Genomic DNA, 23,463 nt, shown 5'->3' with positions numbered 1-23,463 from the left:
TACTCTATTCCTATCGCCACTGCGCATGCGCCTAGTGTTGGAAGGAAGAGTCTATTTACTGGGAGCTAGCTTAGGTATCAAACTAACATGTGGTATACGTGAGAAGCACCGGTTCCGTTTCATGGCGTATATACAGCAGTGTTGCCAACCCACGTATTAACAATGAAAGTGAGTCATTTAGGAAACAAATAACATCACGTTAAACTTAACTTCTCTGACATAGGCACCACTAGACTGCTAAAAATATATACAGCCTAGCCAAAGACGAAGTCGAAAACATAAGGTGTTAGCTTCTACAATATATATTTTTAGTGACGTAAGCACATCTTTTGTCACGGCCGGTTGGCTTGCGTCGACAGTCTGTGGTTCAATTAGAAAATTCTTTATGAATCTGTTTTGGTCAAACACAGCCAAATGGAGAGAAGCAAGTTCAACAAATAATGATGTCGTTCAATGATAAATTGAAAACAAATTAATCAAATGATTTGTAATTCTAGACTGTGGTGCAACGTCGTGATTCTTCCTAGTGACTGTTAAGATATTGAAAACGTTTCATGTAGACCAAAAAGGATCTAAGCGCAGTGCACAACTACGATTATTGTTTTCAATAACCTTGAAACACGAGATGTGCAAGAAAGTGGCCATGCTAAGGGAACACCATTATGTGAAACTATCCACAAGATGATAGTATTGTGAAGAGGTAGTTGTAAGAATAAATGTGATATGTGATACAGCAGAATGGGAAATTCAGTACTGAAGGAACGAGTAGAAAAAGCAACTAAAACAGGAGTCTTGGCAGTTGGACCAGACAAGCTGAAGAAAATTCCCAAGTCCTTTACCAAACTTCATCAACCTCTACGCACGTTGGACATTTCCCATAACAGCATCAGGTCCATACCTTCGAGTATCAGTAAGTTCACCAACTTGAAAGTTCTTATAGCTGACAAGAATAAGGTCGTGAACGTATCGGAAGGAATTGGAAGTCTGTCTAAACTTGAGCATATCTCCCTGTGTGATAATGTTTTAACAAACTTGCCACAGAGCCTGGCGGAACTGCAAAATCTCAGGAAAATCTTCCTTATGAACAACAAGATAAGTAAGTTTCCCTTGATGCTTTGCGGTTTGGTTCAGCTAGATGTGGTTGATCTTACAGGTAATGAGATTGTCGAAGTACCGGATGGTGTCCGAGACTTGTTTGTTATTGAGCTTATTTTAAGGAATAACAAAATCACCACCATCTCTGAGTACATTGCAAATTGTCCACGATTAAAGGTGCTTAGGCTGGAGAACAACCGTTTAAGTTTAGAGAGTTTCCCGAAAAGACTTCTTCCGATATCGCATGTCTGTGTAGTTACGGCAGAAGGCAATTGCTTTGAGGAAAGCAAATTTAAGGAACTTCCGGGTTACGATAAATTTCTGGAACGTAATCTAGCTATGAGGCTCAAAAGACTTTGATACTTTGCATACTTCCAGATTTTTTATATCATTCGTGGACTTTATAACGCTTTGTAAACATGGTGCACGGTTTATCAAATCGGACACAAATAGTGTGCATGTACAAGTAATTTTGTACCGACATATGACCACGTTATTTGAATTATTAGTTCAAACCACCATGGTTGACAAAGCATAAGGTGTTTTATTTACTTTTTTATAACTGTATCTTTCACAATACTACTCAATGTCAAGAAAAGCTTTTTATTCTCCGTAACTTCATGCATTGCTTGTCAGCCCAGGCTTTTCAATTGTTGGATCTGTACTATGTACACAAACACGTTGATGGGTTTAGTTTTGTGTTAAAGTACTTAAGTAGATAAAATAATTAGCTATATGTAACGAAAATGACCATTCAGTCCCGTCAGTGAAGGCAAAAAGTTGTGCCTAAGCTCTAACAAACTAAGACTAAGTTGAAATATGTCTAACATTTAGACCTCATTTGGGGGAACCGTTTTATCTTGAGCACCCCACCCACCGGGGCCTTCCCAAATATAAAAATAGAACGTTCTGAAAAATTAGTTTATAAGTTTCAAACGAATAGGTGTTTCGGAATCAATTTTGTTTGTTTGTTTGATTCCCATTGTTCAGAGAACATAATGGTGTATAAATATACTACTTAAGTAATTTACTTTCAAAGTCTTAAGAAATTCTAGTTAAATGCTGAGGCTGTAGGGGGCAGGCCGAGGACAACGCAACCTTACAACGAATTAAATGGGCCGTGAGTAAAAGAGCCAGAACTTCATTGGTCTGCAAGGCTGCAGTTACCGGGATGAAGTGAGGTTGACATTTGAGTGGCTTATCTGGTTACCCCTTACACACACACGCTCTTAATATATACCTAGGTACCATAGCATCTTTTATGTTAATTTAGCTCCTCAAGAAATAGCTCTTCTTAATAATAATAATAATTTTCTTTTACTGAAGAGCAAGATATGAAATCATACTCTGCCTACCTGAGACTATCGCTGCCATTCAGGCCCGTAGTCAGAATTATATTTCGGGGGGGGCATCCCTTATCAGCACGGGCGTCGCCAGAAATATTTGTAGAAGGGCTCAGGCCATAAATAAAACTTGATTAGTACAAATAATAATAACAATAGTAATTATTGTTATTTTACAATAATAACTGTTATACCAATTTCACTCCAAATTTATTGTTAATATTACATAAATTGATATACTTTCACCGTATCAGTGAATAACTAACACAATTGTTGTCCATTATTTTTCTTAAATTTTGTACAGTTAGTGTACTGAATATCATAGTAATTGCATTTTGTTATTAACTTTTACACAATCGTTCATAAAAAGACCTTAACAGTTAGTGGTAAATGTTGCTCATGAAGTTTATACTCTGTGACCATGGACGTCCGCAGGATTTTTTCCAGGGAGGGGCAAGTAAGGCAATTTTTTTCCAGGGGGGCAAAGGACACATATTTCCCTCCAAAATAGTGATGCCCCCTCAAAAAACACTGTTTCAGTCTGAAATTATCATGTTTCTTCAACGAATTAATAATAATTAACATCAATTACTGTGATTGAAATGAAATTATGTGTGAATTATATAATTTATAGGTACACATTCATTTTCCAGGGGGGGCGTGGCCCCCCTGCCCCCCCTTCCGGACGCCCATGTCTGTGACCTTTCACAAAGAAAATTATAAGTTTTGGAAGCTGTGGATCCATTTATTCTTTGGATTAAATGGTAGAATATACAAATATAACCTGGTTCCTCTATTATACACTAAACCTTTTTCGATGTAATGCACTTTTTACTGTGGTTATAAGTTTATTTCTGTTATTAACAATAAAAACAACATTTAAATTAGACATTTGTAGGACTTCGAGGTAGGCGTCAGCCCCCTTAGCCCTCCCCCTGGCTACGTGCCTGCTGCCATTAATATGACAGAATTATTACTTCCTGGAGCGCCACTGGTAAAAGAACCGATCGAGAAAAACTCCAGAATGGAGGCAAACGCCAACGATTATATCACTGTGAATATGTCCACGATCGCCAGACCGTAATTTACAATTCACTTTGCAAACGTGGCTTCCGGAAAGTTACAAGGAATTTCTTAGCTAAAAAAGAAGAAAAGGGAGGGAGGAATTACGGAGGAACTTGCGAGCAATCAACCGGGGAAGAGGGGAAGGGAGAAAACGTATTTCTTTTTAATTCTCGCTGCGAAGGCAATCGTGTGCACGGCGCTGATGGACAAGTTGGCAGAAGAGGGTGGGGCTTCCACTCTGTCCTTTCTTCCATTCGCTGCTGATTGCATTTTAATCAGAGGTTTGGCTTCTTATTACCTTGTCCTGTGGTGAGCAAAACGTGTCTAGCGTGCGATAATGAGATTTCTACACTTTCCCTCCCAATTTCTTAGTTGGTGCGTGTTGCGTTTGTGGGTTTGAAGGAAAAAACCTGACGATTGGTATCCCCACGCATGCGTGTAAATGCGTATGGCATGTCCCACCTCCTAGAAATTAATTGCAAGTCAAATTCCTCTCCAGTTTTTTTTCTTTTTTTGCATAATTTACATATTTTGCATAATATTTGCGTAAGCATGAACGCCAGGAAGGGGGGGCAAGGGGGGTCGCGGCCCCACCCTGGAAAATGAATGTCCACCTGAAAATTATATATTTCACACATAATCTCATTTCAGCCACAGTAATTTGTTAATTATTATATTATTATTATTACCTTGAAGGAACATCATAATTTCAGACTGAAATAGTGTTTTTGATTGATTGATTGATTGAGTTGGTGTTTTAAGTCCACTTTATGCACAGTAAGTCTAATCGGGACGACCTAAAGTGGGATCCGAATCACAATGTGCCTCCACAGGGTATCGAACAGTGTTTTTCGAGGGGGGCATCACTATTATGTGGAAAAATGTACCTCTTTTGTCCCCCCTGGAAAAAATCCAGCGGACGTCCATGCATGTGCGTAAGTGACTGTTTCGAAAACTATAATGGTTGTGACCGAGCTGTCTTACACCTGTGTGTGCGCACCCGCGTGCGCGTCTCGCTGCCAACTTTCTACATGTTGGTGACAATAGCCCTTTATTAGTGTGCACTATTAATTTAATATAACCCTTGGCGGCGCAAAAGCCCTTGAGGGCTAAAGCCTATCTACCGACTGCTCACATGCCTCGGCAGAGGTAGACGCTCATCGAATCAGTGACGGTGGTCAGCACGACGAACCTCCAGTCGTTGTAAGTTTCTATGACCAGGTTAATTGAACATAAGGTGAATATAATAATTTGACCCAAAAACGAGACATCTCAAAGACGTCAGTTTACCTTCTTCTGAAAAGTCGTTTAGGTCTAATTATAAATTGTTATTATTAACGTACTACTATTACTATTTAGCAAAGTATGTATCGCATAAATGATACACCATAAAGAATAAATGAAATATGAGCTCTCTTTGTCAAAAGGTATTAATTTTTATAATCTCTATATTTCTGTTCCCTTCCGACAAACCATTCATATTAGTAATACGCTGAAGTTGAGGAATATTAAAAGTATTTATCAGAACTAATCTTCCTGAGAATAGCTTTTTCTTCACCAACCGTTCATAAAAATCCCAGAAAAAACTTACCTTACTATCTGACACATGACGCCAGATTTATCTTTTGATTGGTTGATTGATTAGGTTTACTTTGCATATCTATACCAATTTTGGCAAATCGCCAAGATGAGTGATGACTGATGGCGTAGTGATAACGTCGACGCCTTGTGACCAAGGGATCCCGGGTTCGGTGGAGGCACATAGTGCTTAGGATTCCACTTTAAACTGTAGGTCCAGTCCCGATTATAGCATATCTGCATGGACGTCCGCAGGATTTTTTCCAGTGAGGGGCAAGCAAGGTAATTTTTTTTTCCAGGGGGCCAAAGGACACATATTTTCCTCCAAAATACTGATGCCCTCTCAAAAACACTATTTCAGTCTGAAATTATCATGTTTATAGAACGAATAATAATTAACATAAATGAAACTATGTGTGAAATATATAATTTTAGGTAGACATTCATTTTCCAAGGGGGGGGGGCGTGGCCCCTCTTGCCCCACCCCCCTTCCGGACGCCCATGCATATCTGTGCATAAGGTGGACTTAAAACTCAAACAAGCAAACGAATGTCTGGATGGAATTCTGATCAGATATAATTTTACAGAATAATGTCGTATAGTGGGATCCATGAGTATTACCGTGCAAATTGTCCACGACTATTTTCATTAATCTTTCTCTTACATCCTGTGTGTTTTTAAGCTATGCATTTTTATGTATGCTGGTGCGGAAGTTGTCAACAGCTTGTTTTGAAGCGCTTGCTGGGTCAAATAAAGTACACGAACATGGTGATGGACAATTTGTACGGTAATACTCATGGATCCCACCGTACCAGAGAAAATTTTCGAAAATATTTTTCACTCTTTCTAATTTGAGCAGTTCTGAAGACTTGACCTAACAAAAATTCGAGACTTACCCCCTTTTTCTTTTGTTTGTTTACGTTACGTGCCCTCCCCACTTTTCTGCTAATTGAGTTTCCTTGCTGCCCTTTTGAACGCAATGTGTGATTCGTGCGTCGGGGCTTCTTAACCCACCCACTTGCGAACCCACGCCGTTCCGAATCCAAGCCGAGCACGTTACGCAAGCAGGTCCGTGGCGGTGTAGCGTTCCCCCCCCCCCCCCCGACGAATTACTCTGGAAGCGTGACTTACGACACACGGTTCGATCAATATCTAATACCGCAACAATGCACGATTGTTGCCGCATGAGTCACGATGAGACAAAAGATCAAAGTCACCATGGCGATTTTGGCCCCTTTTTTTTTTACCGTCTTGCTGTTTTTGTTTTTTAAGTTCCTTTTTTTTCTCTTCCAAGCACGTGGGCATGTAGTTCCGACGTGGAAAAAGAAAGCATCAGATGGCGGTCAAATACGTTGTCCGATTTTTTGGTCAGGTTTTTCATTTTAAAGGGGATCAAATGGATCTAACTTCGGGCTTTAATTTTGTTTATTTTCAAGTTTCATTTTTCAGTGGCTGTGGTAAGGCTTACAGACTCCTATGGTGTGAGGGATCTAGGCTTGCCAACTTTAAAGAATGAAATATCGGAATATTTCATTAAGTCTGCAAACCCATTCGGGAATACTAATTTCCTTGATATCAATCTCTATCAGCATCGTGGCCTGTATACTGTACATACAAAATTGAATGAACTTGATCAAAACAATTATCAACCACTATTTGTAAGTAAAGAAATCAAAATACTTATGTTGCCTAAGTTGGAGACAAGTACGAAGCGCTGGAGCGATCAGCGCGCCATCTCCAGTGTTTTTTTTCCCACTTCAATTTCCCTTTTTCAGTGTTGCTTCTCGTTCTTTCTCATTTGCCTCGATTAACCCAATAATAAAATTGTAAGTAAGTCAAACAATAACTGAAATCTTTGATCACACGGAAAATAACAATATGGAAATATTTTTCATTTGCACAAATTGATTTTTAATAAGTATTGAGGATAAGTACACTAATGGCCGCGTGCACCAACGCCGATTATTTCGAAGTTCAGATGAACGAGATCAATTTTAATCCACTCTAAAGGAACTTTGTTTAAAGATTTGCATTGCACCAACGATAAACGACTTTCACGAGATTCCGTTCAACTGATCCGAGATTAATTTGTAAGGCTATACGTGATTGGTTGGCTAAAACAAATGACAATCAAGAACCCCACAGAGTAGTGTGATGTGTTAAAGTATCAACATGTAGGAGAAGAAAGTAATTCGGGCCGCAAACTTATCTGAATTTGAGAAATGTACTGATCAACCTTGTCGACGAGTACAAGGATGTAGTAGTGTGTAAAGAAATAATAATATTAAAAAAGAACTGACGGCACAAGACAAAAGGATAAGGAAAAAGCATGGAACCTTGTTCTACGGGACTTTAATACCTTACGAAATGCATTCGATTTTGAGAGAACAGCGTACGCTGAACCTCGCCCGCTCACAATAAAGATTTATTATTATTACTTACTGTGGTAAGTATTTGAATTTTTCATTTCTTAATTCTTATATATTTATATCGTCGTGTCGTGTAAATAGCCAGTAACATGTATTTTCGTAAATTTATACAATCAATATTTCCAACACCAAGTAGCAATATCGTAATATTGCTCTGTTCTAATTTACCTTGCACTTGCACATAATATATGACATTTATATGTTTTGTGTTCTGTTCTGGGTAAGAAAGTACAGTATTTAGAAACATTACGATTTGCACCACAGAAGCACAAATTATTAATATTATTTTGGCAGTTTTTAGTTTACACATTTCTCGAATTATCAGCATTGTACATCCAACGTTTGCACGCTCTCGATATCACTTTCCGCTCTTTTTATATTCAAAAACAAATGCCTGCATCGAAGCGTCAGTATCGTGAACCAGGATCAGACACCAAAACGGTGGCGAATGGCCGATCAGAAGATAAACTCGTTTTGATGTTCCTAGATCGCGATCAAGTGTTGAACCGTCTTCGTGCAATGGAATTTTCCAGTGATCCTTTCCCGATCCGAGTTTAAAATTTGATCTTCGCTCGTGCACACGGACATCAGAGGCGTCTCCTGAACGCACGTGGTGCATGCTGCGCATGCGTCAATTGTGGGAAAATGGACAGCTTGCTCTGCGACGACATTAATGAGCATTTCTACATTCTAATTTCTTCATATAGGAGAAGTATTAATTTATACGGGAGCGCTGATCTGTGACGCATGCATCAATTGTGGGAAAAGAATTATTACTATCTTTCACTTCAGATCCAAGAAATGTAAGATAAGCTTATTTGAGCGCTCTCGTGTAAAATAAATACTTCTCCTATATGAAGAAATTAGAATGTAGAAATGCTCATGAATGTCGTAGCAGAGCAGGCTGTCCTTTTTCCCACAATTGACGCATGCGTTCAGGAGACGCCTCCGAGTATACTTAATCTAAAAAAATCCCCTTTTCAGCGAGCTGGCTACAACCCACGACTTCCGTCTGTTTAAATTTTAAAATGGAAGGAAATTCCAATGTATTTTGCATTATTTGATGTTTAAGTAAATATTTTTATAATAACTGTTATTCATTTTAATACAGCACGTAATTTTACTAGTCGTTAATCTCGTCCCTGTAGTAATCAGGCAAAAAGAGACCACCATGTTAACGAAAGGAAAGCGTTCGTCTCGTTAAAATTTCCATTTCGAACCCTGATACAGAAAGAAGAATTTCCGTATAATCACTTGAAGAACGTATCTGACTAACTAACTCTCTAGCCTTCTTAAACACGAAGGTTCATGGCTGCAGCAACACAGGCCTTCCATCTGTCCCTATCCTGAGCAAGATCTATATACTCTTTTCCATCCCTACCGATTTGATTTAGGTCCATCTCAACGTGATCCCTCCATCTTCATCTTGTCCTTCCTGCTGGTCTCTTACCATCAGGTTTCTCAACAAGAATCCTGTAAACTCTTCTCTCCTCTGCCATTCGTGCCACATGGCCTGCCCACCTAAGTATTCGTGATTTAATTATTCTAATAATATATTTACATGAATACAAATTGTGCCGTTCTAAATTAAGTAACCTTCTCGACTCACCGGGCTCCTAATCCATTTTAGGCCCAAATATTTTTCTGTTGGAAGCGGCCCCGGCGCCCACCCAGCGTCGGATGACATGGGTACCTGGGGGAAACCCTGGGGGGTAAAGGCGGTCAGGGGCGTGATGCTGATCACATCACCCCCACTCACGACCGGATCAAGAAAGTGTGGGGCGTTACCCCCACACCCCCTGTACGCCTTCATGGCGTGGTGTTAAGCACAAGGGAGCACTTCACTTTTTCTTTTTCAAATACTCTTAGGCCCACTTTAGACGAAATCATTTTCGTTACCATTTTTCTTAACATTTACGCCATGGTCAAAATGCTAGCGTGTAAAGTGAAGAATCTTATGGGATTTCAGATGCCATGGTACATTTCATTCATGGCATTTCTCAAGGACAGACTCGATCCTATTTCAGTAGCATTTTTCGTAGCATAACCAATCAGAAGCGACCTCTAGGTCACGAGTGCAGTTGTAATGGCGGCCGCGTGAGATGTAAACAATGTATCACTTCACATTTTTAAAAGCCGATAACTATTCAACCGAGAGGAATAACGTTTCTTATAAAACGTTATTATGTACAAATCAATGGCACTGCTTAAATACATAGTTTACAACGTCTACTGTACACGTATGGAAGGATATTTTAGTTGTTTCAATTGTAAACATAAATACCGTGAACGCATCATAGATGGCGTAACTCGACATGCCTTTCGTGCTCTATATATATTATACATTGTAATCGCAACAGCTAACCGAAATGTTCCATGAAATGTTTCCGTGTAAAGTACTAAAGGGTTTCCCAATAAGGGCGGGTCGATGTTGAAATGGAATAAAACAAGCTATGTGTGAGGTATGAACAAAATTCTTTTTTTATTTGAAAGGCCCATGTATGCCATTATGTATGGAATATAAGATCGTTCAAATGTCCGGCGTGGCTTCTCACGGTGGCACTTATCCGAGTGGTCCAATTTTCAATGACTCTGCCGCATATATCCGGCTGAATTTGAGCGATGGCCTGGGTGATGTTGACTTTAAGGGCATCGGTCGATTGCGGCTTATTGGCATAGACCTGCGACTTCAGGAAACCCCACAAGAAAAAGTCTAGCGGGATCAAATCGCACGATCTTGGTGGCCAATTCACGTCACCTCTGAGAGAGATAACCATACCTTCAAATCGTTCATGCAGAATGTCCATCGTGGCGTCCGCGGTGTGGCACGTAGCGCCGTCCTGCTGGAACCACATGTCGTCTACGTCCATATCGTTCAATTTGGGCCAAAAGAAATCGGTTATCATCGTTCTGTAGCGCTTGCCGTTGACGGTGATGGCCTCACCAACGTCGTTTTCAAAAAAGTACGGACCAATGATGCCGCCGGCCCAAAATCCGCAACAAACAGTAACTTTTTGTGGATGCAATGTCACCTGGTGAACCTCGTGTGGGTTGGCGTCGTCCCATATACGGCAATTTTGCTTATTAACATAGCCATTCATCCAAAAATGCGCCTCGTCGCTATAGAGGATTTTTCGGCCAAAATTGGGGTCCTCTTCCAAACGCTCCGAAGCCCAGTCAGCGAACAAACGGCGTTGTCTATGGCCATTAACTTTGAGCTCCTGGGTCAGTTGGATCTTGTACGGGTGTAGGCTCAAGTCCCGACGCAAAATTCGCCAAGTTAAAGTCTGCGAAAGGCCGAGTTCTTGTGCACGGCGAGGAATTGACTGCCTCGGGTTCTCCTGCACACTTTCACAGGCCGCGGCGATGTTCTCAGCCGATCTGGCGTTCCTTTGACGTACGGGTGTTGGCTGATTGTTTACCGAACCGGTCGTCTCGAATTTGGCCACCAAACGTTGGAGAGTCGACTTTGAAGGACCACCGCGTCTGCCGTAAAATGGGCGAAACGCGCGCAACGTTTGCACTAACGAACACTAATTTTGATAATAAAGTTTTATCATTTGGACGCGCTGCTCAATCGTGTAACTTGCCATGGTGATTTGGCATCAGTGCCTGAAAAGGAAACAACAGATTAGACAGACGCCACCAAAACAACATGGCCGCCACAGGCTGCCAACATCGACCCGCCCTTATTGGAAAACCCTTTATGTGCTGTAAGATTTTTGGAAGCATTTACGTAGCATTTAATGTTAAAGGAAATGTTTCAGTCTAAAGCGTGGCTTAATTTATGTTCTTTTCAAGAACGTATCACCCTTACAATTTAGTTTGCTGCAAACTGTGCCCTAAAAATTTCCTTGCACGCCCTTCATGAGCTGAAAATGTTAGCGAAATTACTATCAGGCCTTGATACTCAATTGAAAAAAAAAAGTATTGTCACGACATAAATTCTTATCATTCCGCGCAAGGGACATATTCTCGACAGGCGTCTCCACGGAAAACAAGACAAGCGCTCTCCGTGCCAGGCCCACCTTCCGCCAATCAGCGCTCCCCTAATTTTCGGGAAGAGAACTTATCTCTGCCGAAGCGGACTCTATAACGAGGAAGCACGACCCGCCATTTTGGGAACATTTCGCTCTGTCCATTGTTGTTTCCGCTTTCTCCTTTTTAATGTGTGCTTAATGAGACCGGAGCATGGAACATGTGTCGCCATGTCTGTCTTTTCTTTTCCTTTTTTTTTTTAATCCATCCCGCTTCGTATTTCAATCGGCAGTGTTGCCGACTATAACTGTTGAAAAAGCGCTACACTGCAACTCTAGTAGAGAGAGAAAGGACAACTTGTTTAGGAGCTTGGGTTTACGTAGCTACCCAGCAATGACGTATTTCGGATGGAGATCCAGGGATCCGGTACTCCCCCTTCCCCGAAAACATACCAAGTACTAAAATTAAACAATGAAAAAATATACGTATATTTATTTAGCATTCATTGCATAATCAAGCTTATTCATTTCCGTTGAACTTACTGGAAGGCAGGGATTATACTGATTGATTGATTGATTTGTTTGGTCTATTAAGTTCGCTTTTTTTGCCACTTTTGGCTAATCGCGAAGACTTTGAATGGCAGTACGCAAGAAGATTTTGCACAATACTACTAATAGTAATATGCCTAAAAAACTTTACTTTTCGTCAACTGGATTTTACATATATTTTTATTTGTATTCAGGAAATATTCAATCCTTTATCTTCTTTAGATTAATTTCCTTGGAGGACAGATGGTTTTATACAAATTTAAGCGTTCTTAACAACATGTAAGCTAGATAATGAATACGTGCAGTAATATATCTATTCTTATACCGTATTTTACCTATTCATAGCTATAATAATAATACAGCCAGACCCTGTGGCCGAGTGGTTAGCTCCTCGCGCTGCAACGTTAAGGGGTCCCGGGTTCGAATCCCGCTCGGGCTTGGATGTTTGTGTTTGTCCGAATAATGAGAACCAATGTGAATACAGTGAAAATTGACATGTGTGAAAGATTGTGAAAATGTGTGAATGACGGGGGATACTGCCGAATTGGGGTATTCCCTTTAAAAAAAAAAAAGAAAGTTGTTAGCACATCACGCTGCGACGCCAAGGGTCCCGGGTTCGAATCCCGCTCGGGCTTGGTTGTTTGTGAATGTCCATTCATCAATTTAATCATTTCATCACTGATCCCCATCTTCACAAATTAGCAAAGAGGCACAAAACGCGAAGTAAAATAAACTTAATCAATCAATATTAATTAATTATATTATTGTCAATACATTTATATATTAACGTATTAATTTAAACATGTATATTATTTTGTTATTATTGCTGTTGTTATTATTTCTGAGGCGCTTGGTTCGGACCCACACCCGAAATATATTTCTAGATACGTACTTTACTGTAATATCCTGTATGCAAATAAGCCGCGAAGACTACAAAAATATTCCAGATCTGGATTGAAAACAGCCAAGTATGCAACAGTGTCTGCCGGGCCACTACGTGACGGGTGTGATAGCAGCGACGCCCCTCGGTCGTGACGAGAACTAGGGTGGAATGTGCCACGATTTTTGTCTCCTACACACTACGCCAGCACACCCTACTGGGAGTATTGGCAACACCTCGTTCCACGTCTTCTTCTTCGTTTTTTAATCCTACTTTGCATTCGCACGTGGATTTAGTTACAGCGAATTGGAGCGCTTCGGTCGTAAACCTGGTTTCTCATGTTTTGGGACTTCGTGACGTTAGAAGGACCGAAAATGTGAACTTCTACAGGGTAGTGATATATTCACACATCCCAAACATCAACCTAACACGTAAAATTTCCTCAACACCCCCTAAATGTTTCCTCAAAGAAAGTTTCTCTTCATGCAGCAACGCTGCCTCTGCCAAGCGCGGCGCAGAAAGCAGGAAGGAACAAGCAGTGTTCTGGCAACGCTGTTTGCAGCTGTGGAATAGGGATGGGCAGATCCGGATCCTGGCGGATCCGTTTGGCCATCCCACATGAGCGCTTCTATGGAAAGTAAGAATGTGTTTATAACATATTGTTACCTGCTAATATACATATATATATATATATATATATATATATATATATATATATATATATATATATATATATAATAAAGACAGTATGCGCCAAAATATTCAGTACTGAAATAAAAAGACGAACACGAGTATCAGTACTGTATATTTTGGCGCATACTGTACATATATATATATATATATATATATATATATATATATATAGTGTGTGTATGCGCGCGTGCGAGATTTGTAATTAATACACTTATGTTAGTCTTACACTTTGTAATTATATAACACTACATATACAGGGAGGTTATTTCAGTCGTTCACCGCCAGAGTGACGGCCGTTCCGCGGACTCTTCATGCAACAGGTCCCGGCAAATTGCGTTCAGGAAGTCCGTAACAGAAACCGCTTGTTTTGTAATGTTTCCACTTTTCACAATTACAGTTACAATTACAATTGAAATAAGCACGTACCTTGTCGCACGGATGCAGGAAAAGGTGTCCTCCCAAATACAAATATTTCCGGCACCTTATTTCTGACATCTAATCTTAGATTAGACATCGCTACTTTATCCTCAGTTGACAGAAAGGGAAGACAGCATCCCGGCGCATAAAGCAAACCGAAAGCGTAAAATGATATTTAAAAGTAATAATAATGATGATCACTAACCTCCTGTGTTATAAGAGATGTTGAAAATGACTTCCTTCAACAGCAATACAACACGTTTCTTAGGTTCAAGAGATCCTGTCTATCGTAATCCCTGACCACTTTTCTGCAAGAATTCGTTTTCACGTAATTATCGTACATAAAAACTCTATGTTCAAGACTATATTTGTTTAACGACATAAGTAATGAATGAATAACAATTAACACACAATAAAGCACTGGCCATGAGTAGCACATTACAATAACACAGTATAAGCAACACGCGTACTGTTGAACGCAAACAGAATTGAACATGAACGAACACTGACGTCTGGTAGCCGACAGTGTTGCTAACCATTTTTCGGCAATGTCCCTACAGACGTAGTCAAAATGTCCCTACAACTGACCAAATGTCCCTACGCCAAGTAAAGTGACTAAAAAAAAACACCTCATGAGCATGCAAACAGAAGATAAAATATACACATTTACTTACCAAATATTTCTGCTCGGTGCTTCCACAATTAATGAAGGAGCGAATTTACAATACAGGACCTCTCCCCGATTTTTTGTAATATTTCGCATACTCACTAATTGAGGCCTCCTAATCACGAATTTGAAGTTAAAATTTGGGGGGTCACGTGTAGAAATTGCAAAATAAGTGACATTGAGTGGTCCGCGATCGGCACGATTGCTTATTATTTACCGGAAGATTTTGTGTTTCCAATACTTAAAAAACGAAATATACATTCCTGATATTACTACGACCCCAAATTTTAACTATGTTTGCCTATCCTAACCTAACCTAACCGTACCTGAATAGTTCGTGGGGCTATCCGTCAATGGTTTGTTGGGCTACCCGTGCATGTTTTTTTCGAGCCCAAATTTTAACTATGTTTGCCTAACCTAACTTAACCTAAACTTACCGAGAATGGTCAGTGGGGCTATTCCTGAATGGTTTTGCGGTAATTGTGATTACGAACCGATAAAAAATATTATTTTCGTAGCACTTTAACGGCAAACGTTCATCATCGAAGACGCCATTTTCGTATCCTGCAATTTTATGATTGATGTACTGTTGCCAAATTTACCTGTAATCAAATCAGTTCTTCTACATCGTGATTGTCGCTGTCACATGTAAGCACGTTCTTTGGGCAATATACTGAAATCCATAAGTTTATTAATTAGCCCACAGCCATCCTCCTGCACACTCCACCTAACAATCTGTACAACATTAACAACTTTTTTACTGTTCTCTTCCGCCATTCTTACACGATCCATGCTCTCCAAGTATGAAATCAACAGTGTGGCAACGCTGTAGACAGCGTAACTAATTTTAATTTGTTCATATCAACAAATATGGCTACCATACTTGTATACGGAGAATCATTGCGAGAATTGAAAAGCTTATTTTACAACTTCTACACGTTAATGAACATTTTTTCCCCCTCACCCCAACATGTTAATTTGAGATAAATAATCACGAATAATTATTTCGTGAGTATAAGACGTAGCATAGAAATTACAGAAGGGTCCGGTATTGTAAATTCTTGCCTTAATGAATAATAGGGGTGTGCTGGACAGAATTTTTTGGGTCGGGACGGGATCGGGACGGTAATTTTTTTAAATCCCGACATTCGGGACTGAAAAATTTGCAATTTCCCGACCAAGTCGGAAAATTTTCTGGACGGGAAATGTTCGAAATTTCCCGAAGCACTGGAAATCTCGAATTTTACAAGTCATTTTCACTTTAAGTGATTGTTTTTGCATTTCTAGAATAAAAACTTACAACTTTCGATAAGTTCCAGAAACTTACAAGGCAGAAAACGTCGAGAATTAACGACTTTTTAAAGTAAAGAATCCAGTACACCCCTAATGAATAACGTTGAGTCGTTTACTGTTGATTATGTTATTTGAAGTCATACATGCTGCTGCTGTGAAGAGATAGATGTTGGTTGGTGATGCTGTATTTCCTGCATTCTTTAACAATTTTGGTCCCATTTTATTTCCCTTTTTTGTTTTTGTATCACTTAACATTGAAAATATTCTTTCCGTTTCCGCGTTAGAATGCGGCAATGTTAGCACTATTTTCGCGAGAGTGGAAATGTTTTCAAAAAGGAACTTGCCTTGAAAGTTTTTGGTAACCGATAACATGTTCCAAAATTCTGATGGAGATCTGTTAGTTAGTTCTTTTTTCTCCTCCTCGCTAAAGTATCCAGATAAACTAATTCATAAAATGTAATTTACCAAGATTGAAAAAAGTACCTACGTTTTCCCTCATTTGGCAAAATCTGTCCCTACGTTCCTACGCGGGCGAAATTTAGTGAAAAGTCCCTATGCGTAGGGACATGTCCCTACGGTTAGCATCACTGCCGACACGTGCAGTATGAAGCGCCCTCTCGCGGCTGACAACTCACCCAACCCCCGATAAGCTGCAGTCGCTGTCGCACAACTGAGAATAAAGTAGCGATGACTAATCTAAGATTAGATGTCAGAAATAAGGTGCCGGAAATATTTGTATTTGGGAGGACACCTTTTCCTGCATCCGTGCGACAAGGTACGTGCTTATTTCAATTGTAATTGTAACTGTAATTGTGAAAAGTGGAAACATTACAAAACAAGCGGTTTCTGTTACGGACTTCCTGAACGCAATTTGCCGGGACCTGTTGCATGAAGAGTCCGCGGAACGGCCGTCACTCTGGCGGTGAACGACTGAAATAACCTCCCTGTATTATAATGTTTTATTTTAATTTTCAAAACTGTAACTGTAGAACAATTGTATAATGTTTGTATAAGATTTCTATCTTGTTAAATGTGTTAAAGGTTTCATCCTGGAAAGCAATGTCTCACATTTATGTGCGTTTCCATTTCCAATACATTCGAGTGAATACATATTTGTTTGAATGGCATTTACAAAATCACCTCTGACATTTTATGTTAAACAAGTAAGATTATTTTTGTGCGCGAGCGTGTTAACCGATGCATAGAAAAAGTATTTTAGGAACAACATTTGAAAATAATCTTGTAGGACTAACTAGTGAAAAAATTCTTTATAATCAAAGATCATAATACCTTTTAAGGTGTGGTAATATTATTATGGGATTGAGATACGAAACTCTCGGATCCGGATTTTCGGATCCGGAACTTTCGGATCCGGATCCGTTTGGCCATCCCTACTGTGGAAGACCACGTGTTTTTGAATACCCACTCGCTTCGGCTCCCTCGTCCTCCCCTCGTACAATCGGGGAGGAAACCCTGTCGTCAGAAGGGTGCGACGGAGAATGATCAGTGAGTGGTGTACATAAACCAGTTTTTAAGTACTTTAAATATTATTTAAATTCTGGTATAGAAGCTTGTTTTAATTGCATAATATACAGGGTGTTCCGTTCAAATCTCCCTAATTTAAATTAATCGTAGAAAAGAAAGCATGAATGATAGAGCAATGAAATTTCAGATAATTGAAGAAAAACTCATTTTCCACACACAAATACAGCAACACCTCCACATGTGCCCCATTGGTAGCACGAACAATATCCAGTCTGTATTCAACTTCTTGCCTTGTTCTCTCCAACATGTCCCCTGTTACTGTTGCAATCATATCACGTATGCGGGTTCGTAACTCTGGGATGTTATTCACTGGAGTCGCAAACACACAATCCTTGATCTATAACTCCAGAGGTAGAAGTCCAGCGGAGTGAGGTCAGGTGAACGTGGCGGCCACCGTATCGGTCCATCGCGTCCAATCAAGCGATTAGGAAATGTCGAATTGAGGGACCTCCGAACATCCAGACTCCAGTGTGGGGGAGCCCCATCTTGTTGGAAGATGATGTCCTGTTGTAGAGCAACTCCTGGGGTACACAAACTGCTCCAACATGTCCAAGTACACAGGGTCTGTTACTGTATCTTCATTGAAATCAAACGGACCGATGCTCCTGTTCTTCATTAGACCTCACCAAACATTCAATTTTGGGCTATCGCGGACATGTTCTCTGTACACATGTGGGTTTACAGATTCGCCGATTCGTACGTTATGCCGGTTGACAATCCCCGTCTGGAAACAGGACGTTGTCAAGGAAGTGAGGATTCATGTCGATACGCTGCAGTATTTTCATGCCAAATATTTTGCTAAACGGCTTATCATCTGGCTTCAATTGTTGCACAATCTGCACTTTATACGGATACAACCGAAGCCGCTTGTGTAGAACTCGATGCATTGTTGTTGGAGGAACATTGAATTGCCTAGATGCCTGGCGGATGGATTTACTCGGGCTTCTCTGAAACCCCGCTCGAATTTCTTCCACGTTTTTCTCCGACTCACGAAGGCGAGCTCCACCAGATTGTTTTAGGACACTACCGGTTGATAGAAACTTACTAAACCGCAGCCTAATTGATTTAGCATCAGGTGCGACTCCTCCGTACACTCGTCTGAAATTTCGTTGCGTTGCATTCACGGATTTTGTCTCAGCACACCACACCATTGCCTGCGCGCGTTGTTAAACAGTCGCCATTTTCATTTATGCGACCGTGGCGCTGCGTAGTGAGCAAACAGACAACTTCAAGTCATGAAAACAAAACTTGAAGATGTGGCCTTTTGTTTGGTGTTACAGTTATTTCACAATTCATCGTACTTCGTGCACAGTAGTTAATTGAAATTAGGGAGATTTGAACGGAACACTCTGTATAATGAGCAATTGCACATGTATTAAAGATAAATGTACAAGAATATATGAAAAAGTTTGTTCTCCGGCAGTAAGCCCGGTAACATGGAGAAAAAACCACTAGATTTTTTTAAAAATATTTTTTTATATTTTCTTCTGGCTACGATGCTAAGGGTCCACTGTTTGAATCCCGGTCGGGGCATGGGTGTTCTTTCTGAGAGTCCTTTCACCAATTTCACTATGTCACCAACTCATCCTCATTTTCACGATTAGCCAAAAGTGGCAGAAAAGGGAAGTAAAATAAGTCAAATCAATCAATCAGTATTTCTTTTTCTGCGCTAGCATTCGTCACTGAGTCTTACATTGTTCGAGCTTTGAACCCTTGGGGCCGAAGCGACAGGCGACAAGCGACAGGCGACAGAGGACAAACGACAGGAGTAGTGTAATTGATGCTATAACCAGGGCGATAAAGTATGAACCCCCCTCAGGCAGATTTGGCTACACTTAAAACAAGCTCAACATGCCCATATGAGCTTTTTGCTCAAGTGTGGAACCCTGTCTAATCCAAGATTTTTGTAAAAATGCCCTCGGGAATTTCCCGGGAAAGTATGACCCGCCTCAGATTGATTTGCCTACACTTACAAAAGGCACTTCTGTGAGATTGTTGTCCATAATCCTGTCAAAAATATGCCCCTCTTCATATTTTTTTTGACCACACCTAAAACAACGCCACCCACACCCACCCACACACACACATATTTACTTCCGGTTTAAGTTCAATTGGGCACCAGGCTCAACTTGTATATCTAGTATTAAGATAATGTAAATCTTCTAGAATTGCTCTGTGACTCTCTCATTTCTTACATCATAAACATATGATTTTTCACCTATGAGAATAACACTACATATAGTGTCATCAGGTAATGCCTCATGGAATTCACAGATAATTTTAATGTTTGTCCTATCATTCACCACAACTTGTTTTCTTTTTGAAGTGTTGATGACAAACATGGGTCTCTGTGCTTTGAATTCATCTGGTGTGTAATACATGTCAGTATTGCCAGTAGTGACCCTTTTGTATGCTGTAAATGCTTCATATAATTTAAGGAAATCATCCTTGGAAATGTCTAAATTATAATTTTCTCTGGGAAATACCTCATTTCTGCCATTTTTAAGATATATGTTCTTGATGTTGCAGTTATCAAATCTACTTGAATTTTTTTCCTGATTATTGTGTCTTCCAGTCTGAAACAGAACCACCACAAAATCCGGCATGTCATATTGTATACTGGAGAATGAATTTGTAGCATCAAACTCATAATAAGTACCAGTTGCGGGCTTCTGTACACATTGATATGTATAAAATTGTAAAGGTACTTGTGGATTTTTTATTATATCTGCTTTGTATTTAAGAGCATAACTGGCCTCATATTCAACAACTGGGATTCTTAGCTCCATTGTCTGGATAATGCATTTGCCTTCATCAGGAAGGGTATTTGGCAAAGCTTCCCCTGTAGAGTTTAATGTGCTGTACCTCATCAAAGCATTATTATCATTGGCAGCTCTTCTAAATGTGATTCTTAAACCACCCTTCCACATAATATCTTTGTAATCTGAAAAGAATCCTGGCAACAGGCGCATTGGAAACAGCACTGTGTGGCTCTTGGTTATAATTTTATCACCAGCCTCAAATCCACCTATTTTGTAGTAAGAAGCCTCGGTTTTGGATAATTTTAGTGTGGCCAAAGCTGTGGAGGTAATGCCGGGATAATCCACTCTGTTTATAACAACGCCATACTTTCTGATCTCAATTTCAGAGAACAGATGCGGCACAAAATTGTCCACCAATCTTATATTTGAATTTGCCGGATAATCTGTTCCATCGAGCTTTACAACATCAAATTTGATGTATAGATCTGCTCTGTGGGGGTGTATAAAGCCATCCCCTACATCAAGATCAACCTCAATCTCTGTGTTGGGTTGATTTAAATTTGCAAATGTCCTCCTGTTTGGAGGGAATGATTGTAGCTCATAACTCTCAATATTTTCCATTTTTTTTGTATGTATTTTTATTTAAATATTAATCTCTATGATTGCAGTTGTTGTGGCTCCAGCAAAATCAACTAATTCTTCTTTTTCATTAGTGACCATCAATTCAATATAATCTATTCTATTATGGCACACAGGAAAATATAATGTTGGGGATGGAGTGTAGATGATGGGCTCCATAAATTCAGAATTAGGTTTGAATGTTTCAATGATGCCAGTTTGTTTGTGAGTGCCTATGCCATTTGATTTGGTGATCATACCCTCGGCCACATTACAGTGAATATTCAGAGTCTCTATGGCTAAGAATTTAGGTATATTAATAGCAGTGTGTTTGATGGCTGGTTCAAGTTTTGTGTTGTTCTCAAAGCCTAACAGCTCTCCTATAGTACCCAGATTCACTGTTTCTGTAGCAGATACAATCTCTACTCTGTGAGTGACAGAATTTTGACTTAACACTATACCTCTGGGTAATTGAGCATTTAGAGTGGACAGATTATACTGCCCTGGAGTGATGACAATGTTTTGATCACCAACTGCAATTTTGTTGTTGTGGTGTGTAATATTAGGGATCAAGTACATGCCATAAAATGCTCTGAGAGCTATTTTTTGGGATACACTATGTCATCATGCAATTTGAGTTTCAATATTGAATTTTGGCTGGTGAGATGGAATACCCCCATGATGTTTTAAATACCACAGGGCTTTTTGAAAATTTTCAATTGATGGTTTATTTATTTGAGACATATATCTAAGAACAGATAAACACAAATGTCCGCAATTAACATCTTTGAAATTTTGAACACGGGCATTATTGTAATAAAGATTAGCTGAATTTAGATATTTTATTAAATTTTCAGGTGGAACACCTCCAAATGAATCAAACACAAATGCCTCATTTTTTAAATATTTAAGATAACAGATCCAGTGAGTGCCCTGATTTTTGTACTTATCCAAATTAACAATGCCACACTCTTTGTTGAGTGGTTGTTCTGGTAAAGAATCAGACATGTACACACCTCTAAAATTTTTGATGCCCAGTGGCTTGATTAAAGCTTTAATATCTTGGTTTGTAAGCGGCTCTTGTTTTTTTTAAACTTATTCATGTGTCTCTTAACACCTTTGCCTTGTTTCTCCATGGCCAGGTTATGGCGCTTCTGCTCATCTAATTCTGCCCTATTTTTTTTGGCATCTATTACTGTTTTTGCTATGGCAGCTGATCCCCCAGCCAAGCTCCCCACAGCCCCGAGAGCAGCTAAGATGGCAGGGATGGTAAATATGAATCCACCCACATGTGATTTTTTTCTTGATTGCTGTAATTTTTTTAATTGGGGGGTACTAAGCAACAATTTCATACCATGGCCCTTTGCAATACAAGATTTTTTTTTCTTGCGCTGCTTTTTGGTCAAAAGGCTATCAATAGGCCCAAGAGATTTAAGACCTGCATAAGGTATTTGATACATAACACCCTTGGCCTTCATCGTAGGTTTATTATATACATATTCACAACCCCCACCCCAGTTTTTGTTTGGTGCTCATAGCTATGGTGGTTCCCAATGCTGCTATTTTTTCACTTAAAGAAGCATCTTTGCTTACAAATCTACCAAATGCAGCCTCTTCTAATTTCTTGTCTGCAACATGTCTCTTGTCAAGATCAGAATGTGTGTTGTATGCTATGTCATGGTCTCTACAAGCAGCATCTAGGGGATTAACACCAGGATCCCCTCTGTTTAATCTATGGTCCAATTTTGTGCCTGGACCACAATACTGATAGCCTGGAATATGTAGTTCAAATGGCAGCTTGTTTATAATGTCATTAACCAGGCCCCGACCCTCAGAAATATTCCAAAATTTAGGTGGTAGAGTATTAATAATTTTTATGAGATATCCAATCCCCTTAGTGTCATTCACTATAAAATTAGATAATTTGGTGCTTATCATGTCCATAATTCCAACCTTTTCATTGTAAAAATTGTGGTTGCAAGCATTTTCCTCCCCAGCTATCACCAATAACCTATCTACAAGTTTCCTGACATCATCAACCCAGACAAATTCTTTAGGCAGGGTGTTGTATTGTTTGATTCCACTGCCAGTTTTGATCTATGACCATATGGGCTTGATTAAATTATTGAATTTTGCCCCACTGCTAGACTTGACTCTTTTTTGTGTGGGATCATTGTTCTGGTATAGAGCATCTGATTTTATTAATATTTCTTTGTAATATTCATAATCTTGATCTGTATAGCTGCCAGGCCTTTTCCTAGTCATCAGTTCCCACAATCCAGGTGTTCCGGGGTACTTAACAAAAGCACCTTTTTCTCCAAGATGAGATTCTGAATATACAATCAGATCATCTCCCATAAATGTTACTCTGAAATTGCCAATTCTATGTATGATGCTACCATCACGCTCTGTGTCAGCATATAAGCCAAAGACCTCATCTTTGTTGTCTTTAGGTGTGGTTAAATATTTTTGAGCAAGAAGACCCAATTCAATAGGATCCTGAGTAGCTTCAATTCTTCGAGGAGCAATAGGACTAGGTGTATGAATACTGG

At 39.7% G+C, this 23,463-nt stretch overlaps 1 pseudogene; it reads left to right on the top strand.

The window, feature by feature from the left end:
* The first annotated feature begins 738 nt into the window (after positions 1-738).
* On the top strand, positions 739-1,455 carry LOC145994157 (leucine-rich repeat-containing protein 57 pseudogene; annotated as a pseudogene).
* The last annotated feature ends 22,008 nt before the right edge of the window (positions 1,456-23,463 follow it).

Source organism: Lepisma saccharinum, chromosome 10 (genome assembly GCF_977018435.1).
Source record: "Lepisma saccharinum chromosome 10, izLepSacc3.1, whole genome shotgun sequence".
NCBI classification, from domain to species: domain Eukaryota; kingdom Metazoa; phylum Arthropoda; class Insecta; order Zygentoma; family Lepismatidae; genus Lepisma; species Lepisma saccharinum.
The sequence above is the reverse complement of the archived record's forward strand: the minus strand, read 5'-3'. Positions and strand labels throughout refer to the sequence as shown.